We start from the raw sequence: 20,763 nt of genomic DNA, 5'->3' as shown, positions 1-20,763 counted from the left end.
GCAAACCCCTATGAATATGAAAGAAAGGACAAGTTGAACCATTGAATGGTATTATGAAAGACACAGTCTAAAGGCAACTCATAATCTAGACTATAGACGATGAGATAAATCCTATATGAGTTAACAATAACTTGAAATAGAGCCAACCAACCCATTCATAGGCTTTAGAGAGATCAATATTAGGGACAACCCCTTTTAACTTGTGCACTTAAATGTTGTGTAAACCTTCCCGAGCCACACCAATAGATTCATGAATCTATCTACCTTCAAGAAACCCAAATTATTCTTTTGAAATAGACTTTGATAAAATGGGATTTATTCTCGAGTCAATCACTTTGGCTATAACTTTGTAGATGCAATTGCATAGAGAAATAGGATGCAAATCATCGAAGGACATAGGATTATCCACTTCTTGAATGAGGGAAATGAAGGTAGAATTGAAGGCTAGAAGAATTCTTCCCTCTCTCCTTGATTCTTCAACAACTCTTAATAAACCGTTCCCAATTGTATCATAGAGACATAGAAAAAAATCCATTGACCATTTGTTCGGACCCAAGATTTTTTCTTTTTGAAAAGAGTGAAGGGAATCTTTGAGTTCTTCCTCTGGGACTTCCTCCATGATGGTCATGTTGTCCTCCTCCTTAACAAAAGAAGGGTAGGATTGAGCCACTCAAATCATTTATGCAATGGAAATTCCTTCTTCTTCTTTGAAAAGGCCCTAAAAATGGTTCTTTCCTAAAGGTGCCAAATATTTACAACTTGATAGTTCGCTTCCATCCATATCCACAAGATTCCAAATAGTATTACACATTTTGCGACCCTTAGCATATGCCTGAAATATATTTGTGTTTTCATCCCCACATTTCAATCATGTAGCCCTACTTTTAAGTCTACAAGTTGCTTCCTTTGCTTCTAAGAGGGATCTTCTTTTAGATTCCAAGCAAATCATGACCTCCCTTGAATCAACATCAACAAAACATTCCCCTCCAACATTTGAGAAATGTGTGAGATCTCTCTCCACCTCTTTAAGATCTTGATCCTAAACTTGTCTCTTCTTTAAGGACCAGTCCTTAATGATTCCTTTTATAAGCTTAATATTTGACTCAAACTGACTAGCTACAGGGACACCCACCTGATGATCAAAAGACTTATAGTGTTGTTTTAATCAGGAATATAATTTTCCATCTTTTAACCAAGAAGAATTCATTTTAAAGGGGCTAATAAGTTTATCTTCATGCCCTTTGACTTTTGAAAGAATCAAAGAGTGATTAGACTACCCTCCATTTCCAACCCATTGTCTGATCAGATTAAAATAATATACAATAGCCTTGGAAATCAAGAAACGATAATGTCTTTATACAATACGCTCTTCTCTAGCTTGATGATTTCTCCATGTCGCTTTGATCTTAACAGGTTCAATATCAATTAGTTTAGAATTTACAAACTTGTGGGTGAATTATTCAACTAATGGATCTGGCCTCGCCCTTGGGCCCTATACGTCTAAAGCATAAAGGGAAAAATTTAGGTCCCCACCAATTATCAACAAATTCAAGTTCACAATAGATTTTGCAAAAAAATTGTCCCAAAATTCAATCCTATTTAGATAGGGTCCATACAAATTGATGAGGGTCAAGGAAGTTCCAAGATCTTTAGAGAAAAATTATATGCCTTATCCTGAATTAATACTCAATAAATTTGAGACTTTGACATTTCTGGACTGCCACCCAATAACCAATCCCAAAGAACGACCCTCCACATCAAGGCCAATAAAATTCCATCCACCAATCAAAGATTCCAAAAGAGATGAAGTTGAGATACCATCTCCCAATGTTTCTTGGAGCTTAATGATGTTTGGTTTATTCAAGTCAACTAATCTTTTGAAAGCACGCTTTTTTGAGGGACATGTTAAACCCATGTAATTGAAGGATATAACTTTCATTGGGTAGCTTCTCCAAGGGATATCATTGCTCTTAGCACCCCATGAATGGATTCTTGTTTTCTTGCAATAAGATTGTATCATGCTTTTTCTTTGGCCTTTGATAATTGTGGCTTCCTTCCCCTCCCTTGTCCATCTTGAGTTGAAATATATAGTTTCCCCAAACCCCCCATAATACCTTTTGTATAGGTGAATATCGATCGAGAGTAGATATTATATAAGATGTCCTCCTCCATTAACTCATTAGATGGATTCTTTGAAATATATACAAGTGGGAAAAAATTTGATAATGACACTAGGACACATGCATGTGGCCACTAAGGGAGAGGGAAATGAGAGTAACGAGTAGGAAGTTGATGGATTAAAAACTATGGAAAACAGACTCCCAACTTCCCCTTTTTCTGAGAGAGAGTTTACTATGGGAGTAACATGAAAATAAGAACTAGTAGAAATAAAAAATGGATTAATACCTTCCTTTATCGCATGTGTTGAGCCCACTTCATCCTCTTCGACAACCACCATCTCCTGAAGAATATAAGCCATCATCTACATATAGGATTCCACAACTATTCCTTCACTCTAAATCTGTTTAAGATCCTTAGTTGGTTGCACCTCTCCCCTTGAGTTTGGTAAATTTAAGGTTGGATTCTTTGATTTATTCATCCTGAAATCATGTGCCTTCTTATGCAGAGGGAGCTCACAATCTTTGACTAGATGACCATACTTGTGACATATCCTACATCTGAAAGGGATCCCTTCATACTCAAGAATTTCCCATATTTCCTCACCTACTCCAATATCCATCATTTATGCTAGCCATTCACAATGATCTATATTGAAAATAATTATGGCCATAGACCTATCCTCGGAATGTTCATAGGAAGAGTCACGTTCCAAATGTGCCAAGAGAACTACCCGGGTCTTTGAAAATCAAGTTGTCCTAGTAATCTGATAGAATGCTAGGTAAACAAACCTAAATATGCACTACATCCATCCTTTCCCTACTCGCATATAAAATAAAGGTCTAAAACTTAAAGAGAACCAAGGTAGAGTGAATTCACCAAATATTCTAAGATGTTCATAGAGCTTCAACATGATCTTGAAAATTGAGTTGAATCCAGCCTTTGGCAAGCATTATAATATTAGGGGGTAATTTTATATAGGATTTCATTATTTTTCTGCCCAAGCTTGAATAATGTTGACATTAAACTTTCAGCCTTGAGCTCGAGCCACTAGGGTTTTTCCACCAACTCTACAACATTTCTCATCATAAAGTCTCCCCCTAATACCAATTCTAGCTTCATCCAATCATCTTTTTTCTTCAAGCAACAACTCTTCCTCTGCTTCGAACCATCTTCCTTTACTCATAAGGAGATATCACCTACTACACCTTTATTTCCTTCTCTCCCATATACCCCATCTTCGTTGCCAACCAAGTTTTGTCCCTCTCCCCCTTCTGCAACCAAGACCTAATTGAGAAAACTATCAAAGGTTGGTTGAAGGACCTCTGTAGGAGAGAATGCTTGTTCATAAGACATAAAAGAACTGATTGAGTGGGGAAGACCTTGAACCATAAAGCACTTAGAGTGACATAGAAGACCCAGGACTTGTTGATTTTTAGGGATCTTCTTATCTGATAATTACTTCTTATGATTTCTTCCATTAATCCTTCTTTCATTTGCATTCATCATACAACAATTACACATCATACCTCAACAGTAGAAACATAAATGACTATAGATATAACTAAGCACAAGAGAAAGCAGTTACCCTAGGAAAACCCACATGGGGAAAAACCCAAAAACCTTTTCCTTGGATAATTTATCGAGTTCAACAGAGGTACATCAGTCAAATACAATATACCAACAATGTAGCTAGGTCACACTTGGTCATGCTTCCCTCTAGTTAATTCAATAATATGCTCCACAAACTTTATATGATATGTTGTGTTTCCTTAAAGATTTGGTCCTAAACAATCTCAAGAATTCGTTCCTACATCCTGATCTCATAAGAATTCAATACTGCAACTTCCTTGCCTCAAAAGTTTGATTTTGCAGCTTTGTAACAGCTTGGCCCTATCGTTTCGCACGTGCGAGGAGCAACATAGGAAGATATCACATGAAGTAAGATAAATAAGATAGAGAGATCATCAAGTTATTCATCCTTCTAACCTCCTCCTTCTTCGTTCGAATGAACAAAGAAATATTCTTAAGTGTGATCTGAATTGTGCTTGATGACAAGGTTGGATGACGCATATCTATAGTCATTTTGTGATGTCAAACGGGTGCCTCTTTATTGGGGCCAACTTTACTAGAGGGGAGTCGACTTGATTTCTTTTTGGAGCCAAAAATTAAATTTCAAAAATTCAAAACTTCTCTTTTCAAAAGGTCATGAAGAACATGCTTTACATTATTTATAAATACATAAAGAGTAAAATATTAATTATGAAGACTGACCATAGCTACAAAATTCAACAATCCCTCTTAGCTAGGGAGGTATTCATAATGACTATCTAGATGTTCTCATGTTGACAAATTCTCTAAGAAAAGGTTATAACAAATCATCGCCATAATCAGGTAAACAAAAAGTGACACGTGGTGAACCAGTAACATCAGTCAATTACCATGATTTGGTCAAAACAACTTTGACACATGGAAAGTCATAAACATCATCCAACTACCATAATTCTATCCAAATAACTTTGACACATGGTAGATCAACAACATCAACAGACTACCATAATTTTGGTCAGTACTCTTGACAAATGGTAAATCAAACATAATTTTGGTCGGTACCTCTGACACATGGTGTATCCTCACCATAGTTCTAGTCGGTACTCTTGACACGTGGTACATCATTAGCATCAACTAGTCACCATAATGTTGGTCTATCTGACACATGGTATACAAACTAGTCTCAGTTCACCATCATTTTCGTCAGTACTTGACACATGGTGAATCCGTAAAGGCCACACTCTATCTGAGTAATTATGAGCCTAGTGCTAATGAATTGATGTTGAAATGCCACAATTTATCTTAGTAATTTTAGCCCTCTATGACCATTCTTCCTAATTCTGGTCAACATACTTGACACAAGAAGAATGATTGTCCTATTTTGGAATATTCTTCCTAGTTCTAGTCAACATATGTGACACGGGAATAATGACAGTCCATGATGTTGTCTCATCAACACTCCCTCTCACCGAGAGAGACATTCTTAATGAGTCTAAGCTTGTCCCTGAAGTATATATATACATCTTCTGAGGACAAAGGCTATGCCAGCAATCTGTTATACAATATAATAATACTTGAAGCCACACTGCTTCTTTCAGTATCATGTCCTGGTACTAAATCTCACAATGCTTCGACCTATCATCATGGTCATCACTTACACTTGATCAAGGAAATCTGACAAGTAGCCTCTAAAGCCATATTGCTTCTCGACTTTCCAACTAGGTTGTAATACATTTGGCCTCTGCAATATAGAGTGTGACAAATGTCTGCTTCATGTTCATCCAATAAATTATAATGAAGCTCAGACTGAAACAATATCTAGAAGAACTCTTTATGTCTTCAACACTCTCTACCAATCTAAATATGCAGTTGTACTTCATTGTTTGAGACAAATATCAAATCATTTTTTCCGTGACTAATTGTACCATGTTGGTACTCCAACACATGTTAAGCAACATGAATTGGCACATGAAATTGTTCAGCTTCCTTTCATCAAGTCAATCACCACAACGACTTTCTTGTCACCTTGACTGGGCACTCTCTCTCGCACTGAAACATGTGGTAAATTTTGGTTGCTCCCTCAGCCACTGGTACCTTCCAGCGTATCAATTATCTAGCCTAATAGTGTCAATGACAATCCATCATTTCAAACTTAAAGGTCAACTCCCTCTGAAGCTAAAATAAGGCTTTTCAACAACTCCCTCTGTTAAGAAAGTAATTATTTCTTTCATAGTTGCTCCCTCTAACACATGAGTCCTTCTGCTTCCATTAGATACAAATCATATAGGATCATCCTTGATCCATTAACCCAAAGATACTGAGCCCAATGTGTATACTTGTGATTGTACAAAGTCTTCTTTAATCATGAGACTTCTTCTCATGCACTTCAAAGCCCTCTATGTACACTTTTTCCTCTTTATTGAGAGAAACAATCACTACATCCACCCCATGCAGAAGAAATGATAATAATTCTAAAATAAGTGTACCTCACAATTGGAGCAAATGTCTTGTCATGAGCCTCTCCATCTTTATGGGAGAACCATCTCAAATCTTTCTTTTATGTTGCCATATGCTACATTCTAGATCATTGACTTTTCTTCGACGCAATCAATGTATACTTCAAATTTGTTGATATGCCAACTCCCTCTAAGATCCAGTATAATATAAATCATGATTATGGGAAAGTCCTATTGCTTTGCTTTGTCCTTCCATTTCTTCCATAAACTTGTTAGAGCCTTGGCAACTTTTACTAAGTACTTGCAATCCTCACTAGGAGGCCATGGAAGAACACAGATACAAAGAAAAGAGGCTAATAATAAAACAATAAATGTAGAAATTCCTTGTAGATTCAAACTGCTTATGTAATTTTCTAAAACAAAAGACTTAAATCTACTCTACTCATCAACATAAACAATTAATTGATCGATAAATCACAAAGCATGCAAGAGAAATAATTCAATCAACACATTACACAATGATTTCTTGGGGAAAGCCACATCTAAAAACCTATGCTATCTGTATATTGTATTTTTTCCCCTTGGAAAAATCGTAATTTTCATTAATAGGAAAATTACATGTTCTAGATGCAAAGTGCATATGCATAAGATGTGGCTATGTGCCAGTTCAAAATTTTGAGATCCCAAAATAAGTTCTCCATGCAGGGAGACAGTATTTTAAATAGTACTGCATAATTGACATCAAAATTAAACATACTCTACGCAGAGAGTATTCCTAAAAACATGTACTGTTATATATATACATAGTTCAAAATAGACAAAATAAGAGAGACTTGATTTTCATAAGTTCAAGCTCCTATTGAGCCTATTCTGCATGGTCCATATATGGCCGGTGGTAGTACTGGAAATGTTCATCTCCCCGTTGCTCCTATATCAATCGAATGTTGTGTGGCTTGATCGTTGTCGTTTTGGAAAGTTGGTCAACGATGGTGTTTCGTTCCCTGTAGATGTGATGACAAACAAAATTGTCAAAATGTGTGATGCATCTATGAATTTCATCCAATATATGTCCCAATGTGAATGTGTGACATGTTGTGGTTTTGTTTATCCAGTCACAAACAATTTTGGAATCACTGAAGATTTGCAGATTATGACAATCTTTTCCTATAGAAAATTTGATGAGGTAGTATGCCATGGAGAGTTCAGCAAAATTATTGGTGCCATTCCCAAGTCCCATTTGATAATGGTTTTCCAAAATGTGAAGTATAGCCCCACCACCACACCCTATATCTTGTGCAGAGCCATCAAAGAATGCCCAGGGCTTTGAGTGATCTATGGATTCAGGAATGATATTCCTGGGAGGTGTGGCGGCCAAGTCCTCAGGGAGAGAGTTGTAGTCAGCTATAATTCTGGCTGAGATGGAAGTCCAATGAGGGGCGGTGTCATGGAAGATGTAGCGATTTCTGGCTATCCAGATTTCCCAACAGATGAGAAGGGGGAGGTTTCTGGTCTTGGGCGATGTAGTAGATGTCCACCAATTTGCCTAAGCTTCCTTGGTAGTCTATCCCCCCCAGGTAATAGGCAGGTGAAGGTGGGTAAGGGTGGAGGTCTAGAGGCCGATTGTTATATACCTAGGGGGGATTCTTTATTGATCTCAAACCCTTAAGGTAGGGCAACACCATACATTCACTCCTTAAGGAAGGAGAACACTCCACAAGCCATATGCCTGTTCATACAATAATCCTTCACTATCTCCCAAGTGGAGTCTCTAGCCTCTATATAGGCCTCATACATACAATACCATGGGTCATTACCATGGTTCCCTAATACCATCAAACTAATACCATGGGCCCATTACATTATTATTAGCTACTTGTGGTCCCTTACATGACATGGGTTAACCACCTTATTTATTACTATGGCCCATCCCATTATTACATTATTACCTTGGGTACCTCCCTTGGTACCCCATATTATCCCCCCTAGGTATATAACACCGATAGTGACTGAACAGGACAGAAATAAATGATCCAAGTATTCAGAATTGTTCTTGCAGAAACAACACCAATATGGGCCATATTGCCCTCTTTTAATCAAGTTTTCACCAGTCGGCACCTTATTTTTTAGTATAGACCACAGGAGTAGTCTTGTACGGGGAGGTGCTTTCAGTTTCCACATTTCTTTCCACCATGTTTCAATGTGCCGAGGCTTGTGCTTATTTTCCAACAGTAGGTACCCTTCATTTGGGGAGTACCAACTGCTCTTAGCAATGGCCCATATGATCTCATGCTCCCCTTCTTTGAGCCTAATGTTGGATTCCTATAGGGCAGAAGTGTATGTGTGCCATGCTTGGTGCCATTGACGGGGAAGGAGCAAGCTGCAGGCTGTCTTCCATGCTTGATGGAGGAAGGATGATTGCTCTAGGTCCGTTGCATGATTTATATGCCTGATTCCTTTCTCAGTGAGGATCTGGAGTAAGTCCAGGGGAAGTTGATGTGCATTTCTGCATCCTATCCATGGATCTCGACCAATTTGGATAGAAGCCCCATCGGATATTCTCCAAGTTAGACCATCCCGTACAAGGGGTCGTGCATTCAAAACCGCTTTCCAGATTTTAAAGATCCCTGATTTGTTCCAGCTATGCAGTCTCAGCCACTCTAAAGGCCTAAGTGGGGTGATATATTTTGTAGCGGCAATTTTGGTCCAAACACTGGTGAAGGTAAGTAGATGCCACCCTAGCTTGGCTGCCAGCGCAATGGAAAAGTCCTCCAATTTTTTTTATGCCCCATCCTCCCCATTTCTTAGGTATAGATAGGAGGTCCCATCTAGCCCAAGCAAATATTCTTCCAAGTTGATTGCCTTTCCAAAGGAATCTACTACAGAGGTTTTGTATTAGATTGAGGATGCCTCTAGGTATCCATGCAAGAGACATCCAGTAGACCAGTCTGGCCTCAAGAACTACTTTGATGAGCCCCAGTTGGGCGGCGATGGAGAGATATTTGTGGTACCAAATATGGAGTCTTTTCTCCAGCTTGGTAATTAACCATATCCAGTCTACAATCTTGTATCCATGTGGTTTCAATCTGTATCCCAAATATCTAAGGCCCTCGTCTATCTGATTTAGTGTGAAAGGAAACCTTTGTAACACAAAGTTTATTTCATGGGGGGAGCATTCAAAGACTGTTATAGAGGATTTAGAGTTGTTGATGGCCATGCCTGTAGCCGTTTTGAAGAGGTTGATAGTGTTCTGGATGGTAGTGAGGTCACCAATTCCCCCGTTTAGAAACATAAGAACATCATCCACAAAGAGGAGGTGAGTTATAGTACAATCCTTCGTTAATCTGATTCCAAAGAGTCTACCTCTATGATGCATGTCCTTGATCAATCTGCTAAGGCCTTCCATGACAAGAAGAAAGAGTATAGGTGATAGGGGGCATCGGGCATCCTTGTTTGAGGCCCCTTTCAGAACCAAAGAAGGGTGAGGCTGCCCCATTGACTAGTACACTAAAGGATACATTTGTGATGCAACGCATGATCCATTTGATAAATCCAACAGAAAAGCCTAGATGGGTAAGGAGCATTATGAGGTATAACCAGCTTACCCTGTCGAAAGCTTTGGAGAGATCAACTTTGAGGATCATGCCTTTGATCTTTTTGGATTGTATGGAGTGCATCACCTCTTGAGTTGATCCGATAGCTTCGTGAATCTGTCTATCTTTTAGGAAAGCAAATTGTTCAGGGGAGATGTGGGCAGATAGGATGGGGCAGATTCGATTGGCTATGATTTTGGAAATGATTTTATAAAGACAGTTACAAAGGGAGATGGGACGGAAGTCATTATAGGATGAGGGGTTGTCAGACTTGGGAATGAGTGCTATGAAGGTGGTGTTTATGGCCCCGTGCATGCGCCCGGATTTCCTGCACTCCTCTATGACCTTGAGTAGGTCATTCCCTAGAACCTCAAAGAAATCCAGGTAGAATTTGACTGACCATCCATCTGGACCAGGGATTTTATCCCTTTTGAACCATTTTAGAGTGGCCTCAAGCTCCCCCATAGTAACTTCACTATTAAGATGCTCATCTTCCTCCATATCAATGAAATGAGGGAACAATTGCGCTACTCTGATGACCTTAGCAAGGGTAGCATTAGGAGGGTTCTGGTAGACCTGCTTAAAGTGTGAGGTGGCCAATGAGGCCAGATGGGGGAAAGTGTCAACCACTGCTCCTTGCTCATTTGTTAAATTCTAGATGGTATTAATGGCCCTTCTTCCATTTGCAAATTTATGGTAAAACTTTGTATTGTCATCCCCTTCTCTCAGCCAAATAGCCCGACTTCTCAGTCGCCATGTTTCCTCTTTATCCTTGAGAATTTTCCCTCTTAGAGCTGTTAGATCCACAAGCTTGTCCCTGAGCTCGGGCGAAGGGAAGGTGCCTCTACTATTTTCCTCAAGGTTGGCTATCTCCTTTTCAATTTCATTCACCCGATGTTCATCATCACATCTCTTATTGTGAGCCCAAATCTTGGAAATCTTCTTTAGTTCCTTCAGATTGGCCATGAATCCCTCAGTGATGTGTCCATTCTGTCCGGTGGGTGGGTCTTCCAAAAGTCTGTCACAAGACTGGTGTAAGAGATGTCATTCAACCATGAGGAGTTGAATTTGAAGGGAGCTCTAGGTTTGTTGATGATGCCACAGATTTCAAGATGAATAGGCAAATGGTCTGAGAGTCCGCCAGATCCCACCCATTGGCGATAAGTGTACCCTTGCTCCAAAAGATGTTCCTTGATGAGGAATCGGTCTAGTCTCCTCGCAAGGCTGGCCTCCCCAATTCTTTTGTTGCTCCAAGTGGGGGTTAGTTTTGCCACAGGGATATCAATGAGCTGATGAGAGTCGAGGAGTTGCTCAAAATATCCTGCTAGGGGGTTGGCCTGTGCCTGAAGACCCCAGGATTCCGAGAATCCTAGGGAAAAATTTAGATCTCCCCCAATGATAAGATTGTCTGCCTGAAAAATGTTGGTTCCCAGCATCCTTTCCCAGAAGTTCTCTCTATGGTGGCAGGGTCCATAAATGTTCAGCATTCTAATCTTCGCTCCCAGCTCTGACGAGTATATGTCAGCCCCTAAGAACCCTATGCCTCCCCAGGCTCCCAGCAGTTTGATAGAGCGAGGGTTGTAACCTAGGGCTATGCCTCCTGATCGTCCATTAACATCCAAGGCATGGAATTGCCAACCTGGGAGCATGGATTCTAGAAGAGGTGTTATGATAGTAGCTGCACCCAAGGTTTCTTGAAGAAGAACTAAATCACCTGGCTCCTTTCAAAGGAGTCTCCTCAACCCTAGTTTTTTGTCGGGACTAGCTATCCCTCTACAATTGAAGGAAATAGCCTTCATGGGGGGAACACCGGAGGAGGGCTTTAACCTCTAAGGACCCTATCTAGAGAAAGTTGGTTCCCAGAAACCACCTCCAAACCTGTTGTGTGTGGAGCATGATTGTTCATAGGTCTTTGTTTCAGCCGGATGTATACCCCAGGAAGTTTGTACACCCCTCCATACGGGGGGGACTTGTCCCCCCCGTGGGCCGATCCCCCCCGACTGGGGGCTCCGGGGGCCAGCAGTCCCCCGGCGGGGGCTCGGGGGCAGCGCCCCGAAGCTAAAAACAAATGTAAAATTGCCTTGTAAAAGTATACTAATTTCTAGTCAATCTGAGCCGTTCATTAGGCGGATGATCTGACGGTAGAACTTATGTTTAGTTTAGGGTTTTTTGCCCTAGAAGGCAACCCCTCTCTTTGTATGAGGGCATTGTATTGGAGGCTGAGATATAGATGTGTATTCTGTGAGCGAGAAACAGAGAGGTGAGACTGTGAGACAAAACAGAGGATATTACAGCGGATTTGTTGTAGGTTGTGTCTTTTCATTTTGCTGGATAATAGAAAGGAAGGACTGGCTGTTCGGGGTGGACGTAGCCCAAACTGGGTGAACCACGTATATCTGTGTCTCTCTTGTTTTGTGTGTTTTCTGTGTTTATATTTTTGCAATATTTTATGTGTTCCATTGCTCCGTAATATATAATTTTCTAACAACTGGTATCAGAGCCGAAGGTCTATTTGGCTGATAAACTCGCAGGAAAGAAGGGTTCCTGGTTCGAGTGGGAGCAATGGCGGAAGAAGGTAAGTTTAGGGTCGAGAAATTTAACAGCCAAAACTTCTCGCTGTGGAAGATGCAGATGGAAGATTATCTGTATCAGAAAGATCTATACCTACCATTGGGCGGAAAAACAAAGATGCTGACGGGTATGAAAGACGAAGAATGGAACCTTCTCGATAGAAAGGCACTCGGAACAATACGGTTGTGCCTTGCTACGTCAGTCGCCTTCAACATTTCGAAGGAAACCACGACAGAGGGTTTGATGCAGACGTTGTCGAAACTATATGAAAAACCCTCGGCCTCAAACAAGGTATTTCTTATGAAACGGTTATTTAATATGAATATGTCGGAAGGTGGATCTGTTGCAAACCATTTAAATGATTTTAATACAGTTACAAGTCAGTTAAGTTCTGTAGGGGTAAACTTTGATGATGAAGTTAGAGCTCTGTTATTCTTGTGCTCATTACCAGAAAGTTGGAATGGTTTGGTAATGGCCATTAGTAACTCCGTTTCTGGATCTAGTACTTTAAAGTTTGATGACGTTGTCGGTGCTATCCTTAGCGAGGAAATGCGACGGAAAAGCTCCGGTGAGACATCGGGAAATGCTTTGAGTGTAGAGTCTAGAGGAAGAAAAATGGAAAGAGGAAAGAGCTCAGGATATCGCAGTAAATCAAGGAAAGGCAGATCCAAGTCCAGATCGGGGATAGTGTGCTGGAAATGTGGAAAGAAAGGACACCTAAAGAAAGACTGTAGATCTCGGAAGGGAAAAGAAGGAGATGCACAGCAAGAAAACAATCATGAAGCAAATGTGACAGGTGAGGTGTTACAAGATGCTTTGATTCTTTCTTTCGAAAATATTACTGATTCCTGGGTGGTAGATTCAAGGGCTTCATTCCATGCCACACCTGATAAGAAATACTTTCATGACTATGTTCAAGGAGATTTTGGACAAGTTCGTCTGGGTGATGATAAACCCTGTAAAATCGTTGGAATGGGTAAGGTTCTTGTAAAACAGCAGAATGGAAACCAATGGCTATTAAAGGAGGTAAGGCATGTTCCAAATCTAAAGAAAAATCTGATTTCAACAGGGCAATTAGGCAGTGAAGGTTGTGTGACAACTTTCACGGATAAAGCTTGGAAGGTCACCAAAGGAGCCCTGGTAATAGCAAAAGGCGAAAAGGTTGGTACATTGTATTTATGCAATGGTATTTCTAACTCTGTTAATGCTTTAAATTCCAAAGGAGCAGATGCAACATTATGGCATCATAGGCTCGGACACATGAGTGAAAAGGGGATGAAGATTCTTCACTCAAGGAATTTGTTGCCAGGTTTGAAGAATGTTGATTTGGACTTCTGTGAGAATTGCATTTATGGAAAACAGAAGAGAGTCAAATTTCTCAGAGTTGGGAAAGAAAAGAAGAATGAAAAATTAGAGCTTGTGCATACAGATGTATGGGGACCTGCTCAGGTATCATCTCTCGGTGGCTCTCGTTATTATGTTACTTTTATTGATGATGCAACTAGAAAAACTTGGATTTATTGTATTAAGAATAAATCTGATATATTTGATAATTTCAAGAAATGGAAAGCTTTGGTTGAGATTGAGACAGGAAAGAAATTGAAGTGTCTTAGATCAGACAATGGAGGTGAATATTGCAGCAAAGAGTTTGATAGGTACTGTTCAGAGCATGGAATTCGCAGAGAGAAGACAGTTCCAAGAACACCACAAGAAAATGGTGTGTCAGAAAGGATGAACAAAACAATCATGGAGCGTGCAAGGTGCATGAGATTGCATGCAGGATTGCCTTTACAGTTTTGGGCAGTTTTAAGTTTTGTAGTAGCTGAAGATTTGCATCTTGAGCAGTCAGATGTAAAGACATCCTTTCTCCATGGGGATTTGGAGGAAGAGATATATATGCAGCAGCCACAAGGATATGAGGTGAAAGGGAAGGAGAAACTAGTGTGCAGGTTGAAGAAGAGCTTGTATGGCTTAAAATAGGCTTCAAGGCAGTGGTATCTAAATTTGTCAAGTTTATGTCTGAACAAGGTTATACTAGATGTCACTCTGATCATTGTGTTTATTTGAAAAAACAAAATGATGGCAGCTATATTATATTGTTATTGTATGTAGATGACATGCTTGTTGCAGGATCTAACATGCAAGAAATAAATGTGCTCAAAAGAAAATTGGCAAATTCATTTGCAATGAAGGATTTGGGAGCTGCAAAACAAATCCTTGGTATGAGAATCACTAGAGACAGGAAAAATTGCAAATTAACATTGTCTCAGAATGAGTACATACAAAAGGTGTTGAAAAGATTTAATATGCACAATGCAAAACCAGTTAGTACACCTTTTGCTAGCCATTTCAAACTTAGTAAGGAAATGTGCCCAAAGACCCAAGAAGACATGGATTATATGTCTAAAGTTCCATATGCATCAGCAGTTGGAAGCTTAATGTATGCAATGGTTTGCACAAGGCCTGATATTGCACATGCAGTGGAAGTTGTAAGTAGGTACATGAACAATCCAGGAAAGGAACATTGGATGGCAGTGAAATGGATTCTCAGATATTTGAAAGGTACCACAAATCAAGCATTATGCTTTGGTGGTGCAAACATTTCTCTACAGGGATATGTTGATGCAGATATGGCAGGTGACAGGGATAACAGGAGGAGCACTACATGATATGTATTTACTGTTGGTGGAACAGCTGTCAGTTGGATTTCAAAAATCCAAAGTGTTGTTGCACTTTCAACAACAGAAGCAGAGTATGTTGCTGCTACAGAGGCTAGTAAAGAAATGATTTGGTTACAAAGGTTTATGGGTGAATTGGGTAAGGAGCATGATATGGGCACGTTATACAATGATAGCCAAAGTGCCATTCATCTTGCAAAGAACTCAGCATTTCATTCTAGGACTAAACACATACAGCTCAAGTACCATTTCATACGATCAGTGTTGGAAGATGGAGAGTTGAAGCTGGAAAAGATACACACTAGCCAGAATCCTGCAGATATGCTAACAAAAGTTGTAACCAGGGAGAAACTGAGAATATGCTCAGTTTCAATTGGTCTTCAAGGATGATGATGAAGATGAGAAACAGACAGGTCCAAAGAGGAGTCATTGTCCAGCAAATGAAGCAGCGGTGGAGTTTCTACAATCATTCTCCAAGTGGGAGATTGTTGTGTGTGGAGCATGATTGTTCAGAGGTCTTTGTTTCAGCCGGATGTATACTCCAGGAAGTTTGTACACCCCTCCACGTGCGGGGGTGCAGGGGGGACTTGTCCCCCTCGCGGGGGTCCGGGGGGCCGATCCCCCCCGGCTGGGGGGTCCGGGGGCCAGCGGTCCCCCGGCGGGGGCTCGGGGGCAGCGCCCCGAAGCTAAAAACAAATGTAAAATTGCCTTGTAAAAGTATAGTAATTTCTAGTCAATCTGAGCCGATCATTAGGCGGATGATCTGACGGTAGAACTTATGTTTAGTTTAGGTTTTTTTGCCCTAGAAGGCAACCCCTCTCTTTGTATGAGGGCATTGTATTGGAGGCTGAGATATAGATGTGTATTCTGTGAGCGAGAAACAGAGAGGTGAGACTGTGAGACAAAACAGAGGATATTACAGCGGATTTGCTGTAGGTTGTGTCTTTTCATTTTGCTGGATAATAGAAAGGAAGGACTGGCTGTTTGGGGTGGACGTAGCCCAAACTGGGTGAACCACGTATATCTGTGTCTCTCTTGTTTTGTGCGTTTTCTGTGTTTATATTTCTGCAATATTTTATGTGTTCCATTGCTCCGTAATATATAATTTTCTAACAAAACCTACCTTCTGTTTTGCTTTGGACAGAGAGGACGGTCTACCTCGGGTGGGCTTCAGGGCAGAGGAGTAAGGAGAAATGCAAAGGCCGATGGCATCTGACATAGATGCTCGGGTGTGAGAGTGGAGATGGTAGCGATGAGGTTCAGGGGCAGTCCCAGGGATGGGGATCTCATGTGTCGAGGGATTGGACGGAGGCTCGGCAAGGGGAGGGAGATCCAACTGTGAATTGAGGGGGCTGATCCGGTGGTTTGAGCAATGGGCAGAGTCAGGGTTTGGCCCAGGATGCAGAGGACCAGATGAAAGTGTAGATGAAAAATTAATGGATGCAGAGAGTAAGGTAGGACAAGACATACCCGAAGAAAGCGCTCCTCCAGCGGCCGCCTTGGACCTGGTCAGAGGAGGTGAAGGTGGCCGAAGGGGTGCAGTCCCGCGCTTCTTCGACGACTCCAGGTTAGGCCTGGGTCCATCCGGCTTAGAGTTGATCATTTCGGCTTCATCCGATTGTTCCTTTCGTGCCTGTGCTCCCTCAACAGATGTGGGTTTCCCTCTGGAACCCGATTTTATTTTTGCGAGGAGAGGGCAGTCCTTGTAGAGGTGTCCAACTTTATGACATCATCTGCAGCAGAAGGGAACCCCCTCATAGTCTAGAATCTATGTTCGATCGTAATTTCTCCAGCGAAGGGTAACTTTTTCTTGCAAGCCTCCTCTGATATCTAGGTGCACCAATAGTCTCGCATAGGCCATGACTCCTGTGGAAAGATAGGATCTGTCATAATCCAGGTAAGTTCCCAGGGTATTGCCAATTCTTCTGAAGATTTCCTTGGTCCAGAAGTGCAAGGGCAGGCCAGGTAGCCTAACCCAGATTGGCCCTGCCCCGAGTTGTTCTCTGTCAGGGTCAAAAAGCGGGCTCCATCTCCTTAGCATGACCGAGGCTTGTTCAATGTGCCAGTAGGATGATAGAACCCAGTTTGTGTGGTCAGCTCGCGCAAATCTAAGAGCAAACTAGCCATGAACAAAAGTTTGGACAATAGGTAGGTCTGCCAAATGATGGCCCCATATTTCAGCTACCCATTGTTTCAGTCTAGTTGCGGAGTAGGTCCTTCCTCTGACTCTGCCTACCAGGACCGTCGTTGCCATATCCATGGTGTCCTACCATTGGAAATCCTCTTCCTAGTCAATGAATATGTACTGTTTCTTAGGCTTAACACACCTTTTCTTCTTTCCTCGGGACGACTCCTCAATCTCCGCTTGTTCAAGGTGATCTTCAGGGTGAGGGTTTGGAGGGTTAGGGTTAGGGTTAGGGTTTGGAGGCAGCAATTTAGATCCAGGTGGGTAGGCGTCCGGGAGGGGGGGAACGATGGTGTAGCTTCTAGATTGCTGGGCCAGCTCCAAGGGAGGGAAGGAATGCGAAGGGAGGGCTTCGTTGAGTGGGGAACGAGGAGGGTAGTGAATAGCCACAAGGGGGTGGAGGTAGGATAGGCCGGAGGATTCAGCCGCTTGTATAGATGCAGAGGGGCCGGGGTCAGTGATATGGGAGGACGGCGTCAGGGAAGGCACAGAGAGAGACGACCAAGTCACAGGTAACTCTGGAAGGTCGATCACAGAGCTGGGCTATCCCAAAAGCGACGGAAGTGGGGCAATTACCTTAGAGAGCTCACTGCTGAATGGAAAGTGCACATCGTTGTTAGATGGTCTGCCAAAGATGGAGATGCCCTCAAGGGGGTCCTCTGAATAGTCTATTAGGTCACCCTCCATGTTGCTCCGGGGTTTATGCCAGCTACCGTCATGAACCGGAGTAACCGACACAAGCTGAACCAAACCCTACAAACGCAAAACCGCAAAACCGCATTCACTAGCTCAAGTCGCCGGGGGTAAGCTGGAGGTGGAGAGTAACGGGGTTCCTAGGCAGGTTACGGCCAAAAATACGATGGAATACGGTCCGTGTCTGCGCCTAGGCCCCAGGTGTATAGCCGGGTGGTCTACCCCATGTTAGGCCATGGTCGCGCCAGCCTTGTCTGCATCCTCTTTGCCATCCTGGCTCCCTAATGTTGAGCCTCATAGGAGCTCTGTATATTGTATTAGTTATAAAATATGAGAAGATGACAATGCTTTTCTCAAGCCCAGGAAACCTCTACATTATCTCTATCTGTCTCACAACTTCCTAGACAAGCCTAGGTGAATACTTAACTACTTTTTTGCTTTCCCAAGTCCCTATTTCCTTGTGTTGTTTCCTTAGGAACTAGCCCCTATTAATTGGGGAAATTCCTCAATTAGAATTGTGAAATCCTCATAGGCCTTCCTCTGACTGCATGCACCACCTATACAATTTGGATGATTATACAACTCATAGTACACTGCCCTTGAACTCCAATCTCAATTGGGTAACTCTCATATATGACATGCATGATTTATTTTTGAGTGAATCATCAATTAACTGGTTGAACACATGAAGTAACATCCCACTGTCTGACCTCCTACTAGTTCCTCCATCATTTGGAACTATTTTAATTGACTTTAACTGATATCTTCCTCATCCAGATAGCCTCACAAGCTTCTTGACCAGAAACCATGTACTTTGCTTTTGTTGAACTAAGTGCAACTAATCTTTGCTTCCTATTGTACTAAGAAATTGTTTTTGACCCAATACCGAGGATTCCCCCTGATGTGCTCTTCCTATTTGATGGACTCCCTTCCCAATCTACATCTGTGAATCCTTGGCAACTTCACTCCCTCTTTCCGTCTATACCAAATACCAAACTGAGTGGTGCCTCTGAGGTATCTCAACACATGTTTAATTGCTTTCCAATAGAGTTTGGTTGGCTTAACCATTGTTTGATTAAGCCAACTAACTACAAAACACATGTCCAGTCGTGTGTTCATTAAGTACATAAGTGAACCCACAAGCTACCTATAAATAATAGCCTCCACTACTTGACCTAAAGTAGCATCTTCCTTCCTCCAATTCCCTATTGGAGGAGTCTACATGGGTTTGTTGCTCTCCATGTGGAACTTCTTTAGTATATCGTTAGAATACTTGCCTTGAGAGACAAACAGTTCCTCATCTCCTTGCTATACTTCCATACAATGGAAATAATGCATGAGCCCCATGTCCTTCATCTCAAATTCTCTTGCGAGATTTGACCAACTTCTCATCACCTATTAGAATTAAATCATCGACATATAATACTATAATCAATAATTTACCTTCAACAAAAATATGGTAAAGGTTTGCATTTGCTTCACTTTTCATGAAGCCCAAACTGGTGAAAAAGTTGTCGATCCTGGTTTACTAAGAACGAGGTGCTTGTTTCAATCCATACAATGCTCGCTTGAGTCTGCACACATGCGACTGTCTGTTGAAGGTCTCAAATCCTCCCAACCTCTCTATGTACACCTCTTCCTCAATCACTCCATTGACGAATGTTGTCTTCACATTCATATGATGTATCTTTCATCTCATCTGCACTAGAAGTGCTAGAATAGATCTGATTGAAGAGTACCTTGCTATTGGATCAAAGGTATCCTCGTAATCAATTCCTTCCACTTGAGAGAACCCTTTGGCCACAAATTTGGCCTCGTGTTTCTCGACACTCCCATATGCTGCTTGCTTTACCTTGTAAAACCATCTGGAACTCACCACTGACATATCTGTTAGTCTTGATACCACTTCCCAAACACTATCCCTGATAATGGAGTCATACTCCTCTATCATGGCATCAACCCATATTGGTTGTTGCACTGCTTCCTAAAATGAGGATGGCTCAATCTCTACACTCTCGCTCATCAGAGCCATGTAGCCAGTGTACCATTCTGGTGACCTCCTTTGCCTGCGTTGTGATGTGGGTGCTCCCACATTCTCTCTAGCATCATGCATCAATTTTTGAACCTCTCTGGTGTGATTCCTTCCATATCTGGAAGTCTCTACATGAGTTAGTGCTTCCATTCTCCGCTCCTCTACATGTGGTTGCTCCACATCATCCTGAGGTTCTTCCTTTGGAGCTAAAAGCTCCTCATCTACATGCAACTGAAGCTCCCTCTTAAGGGAACTTCTCATGGACTTCTCTTCATCTAAATTCACATCTCTATGAACCATTGTCATCCTGTGAGATGGCAGGTACACCCGATAGTTGTGAGGTGTATTAGTGTACCCCACAAATATGCCCAACTCAGTTGTCAATTCTAGCTTTTTCCTTGCAACCTTGGTAACATGACAGTAAACTGATGAACCAAAGATACTGAAGTGTGCCACATCTCGTTTCTTACCCGAAAAAAACTTCTTCTAGTGTGTTCATCCCGAGAATCCGATGAGGACTCCTGTTCTGCACATATACAATTGTGTTGCATGCTTCAACCCACAAGTGAAACAATAGGCATTGATCATGTAACATCACCCATGAAACTCCCACAATTCTTATGTTATTCCTTTTAGCCATCCCATTATGTTGTGGGTTATGGGGTGTTATTAACCCTTGTCGAATGCCTTCTGATGCACATAAGTTTTTGAATTCATTCAACACATATTCTTCGTCGTTACCGCTTCTGAGATCCTTCACTTTCCTCCCAGTGTTTTTCTCAACAAGTGCTTTAAATTCACAAACTTTAGAGAACGTCTGATCTTTCTTCTTCATGAAGAAAATCCAACACTTACGTGAGAAATAATTTACAAATATTACATAATACAT

This window comes from Pinus tabuliformis, chromosome 7, assembly GCF_031772625.1.
Source record: "Pinus tabuliformis cultivar Carrire ecotype Pingquan chromosome 7, CPIR1, whole genome shotgun sequence".
Taxonomy (NCBI): domain Eukaryota; kingdom Viridiplantae; phylum Streptophyta; class Pinopsida; order Pinales; family Pinaceae; genus Pinus; species Pinus tabuliformis.
Note: the sequence above shows the minus strand (reverse complement) of the source record.